Genomic DNA, 1,774 nt, shown 5'->3' with positions numbered 1-1,774 from the left:
AGATGATTAACCAGGTCCCTTGCTGCTTACGCAGGGGAAAAGAAACCCTGACAAACAGCACGGTGTCTGCTTGCAATTTGGGAAATTAAAAATCAAGCGAGGAGAGGCAAGAATTAGTAAAGTGATGCCCTTTTTCTCCATCAGTGCCGACTGCCAGCCATGGGTGATTTCGGTTTGTGTGTTTGTTTGTTAACAAAACTACCACTTCAGACAACATATCCCACTAATGTTATGGGGTGAAAAAGCTAATTCAGGGAAAATGTAGTAGTCAGCTACCAAAACCGAGAAGCGCTTCTCAAAGAAGCAGTAGCGTGGAAAATATAGGAGACCCTTCTTATTTTTATCAATTACCCAGCTCTGCTGTTTCTAAGAATTGGGGACTGGAATGTCGCCCTAATGCAATTCCCTTTCAGATACCAAATCTCCGATTCAGGCAAAAGCCCTTGCAAAGCACCTCCGTATGGGCATCTCTGTGCACCAGGTTTTAGGGCGAGCTTTCAAATTTCGGTGGCTCGGGGACCCCCGCTGCCCTGATCGGGGCGGACGCGCCGCTGGCGCTGCTCTGAAATGACGCTGTCATTTTGTTTGAACTCTTCCTGAATTTGACGGAGAATGTGAGGGGGCGGGGGTGGGGGGGACAGGGCGGAAGGGAGAAGAAGTCATTCTTTAGTTGAAACTAACCTGAAAAAAAAAAACGGATCTTAAAAAATAGGGGCTGGGGGGAGGAATGCCCCACTCGAATGAGCAGCTTTTGGGCGTCGGGAGCGGGTCACGATCAAACACAAATTGCCCGGCAGATCTCAGGGGAGCGGCGCGGGGTGCGCAGCACCGCGCCCGCGGCTGCCGAGCGGCTCGGCGCCTCCTCCCCACCGGGGAGAAACTCTCCGCGCATCCCAGGAACCCTCCCCTTCTGCTGCTCCAGCAACAGCATTTTTCCCCGTGCGCTTGTTCTGAAAAAGTGGCTCAGACGAAGGGAGATGCCCCCCTCTCCCCCCGCCCAGCATATGCATCCGAGAGTGATTAAGCCTTGACGACGGGATTCAAAACTCTACATTAAACAACATCGGCCTCTAACCAGGGATTCGGGGCACAAAGGGATCCTCATTTTAGCCAGCTGTGCAGCGCCGCAAGTTTTGTGGGATGCATTTCCTAGCGCCTGTGTGGGGAAGGGAGCAAAGGATAGAGGAGCAGAAAAACGGACCCAGAAAGTGCCTGCAAATTTTATGACGATGAAGACGGACACGCAGAGCCGATCTGTAGTTCACAGCTTAAAAGATTAAGGAAAGGGACAGAGTGTGTAAGGACAGGGAGATAATCAGATCAGGGCTTTCTCCGCCTTTCAGTAGCTCCACCTTGTGAATATACCTCAGTAATTATGAGAGGAAAAAGTATTAGCTATCTAATGGCACATTTTCCAAGTCTGAATCCACGCTTCCCAGACGCTCGCCTGGGTCTCTTTTCTCTCTGTTAGGTGCTATCACTTGCAACGATCACCTTTAACGTGCCGGTAAAAGTAAAGCGCTCCCTAAGCACCTTGCACTACCTCGTAAATGATAAGTATCGCGGACGCACCCGGGAGCCTTTCGGCTTCTCTCCGACCCCGGGAGGCCGCAGGTGCGGGCCGGGCCCGCCGAGCGCCCCCGAGCCGCTGCCGGCCCCGCCGCGGCCCCAGCCGCGCTCCGCGGGGCCCCGCTCCGTGCCGCGGGGCCGCTCGATAACGGTGAAAACACGGCGATTTCCAGATTGTGGCGCTGATGGGAAAGCGGCAGCGCGG

Source organism: Dromaius novaehollandiae, chromosome 16 (genome assembly GCF_036370855.1).
Source record: "Dromaius novaehollandiae isolate bDroNov1 chromosome 16, bDroNov1.hap1, whole genome shotgun sequence".
Taxonomy (NCBI): Eukaryota; Metazoa; Chordata; class Aves; order Casuariiformes; family Dromaiidae; genus Dromaius; species Dromaius novaehollandiae.
The sequence above is the reverse complement of the archived record's forward strand: the minus strand, read 5'-3'. Positions refer to the sequence as shown.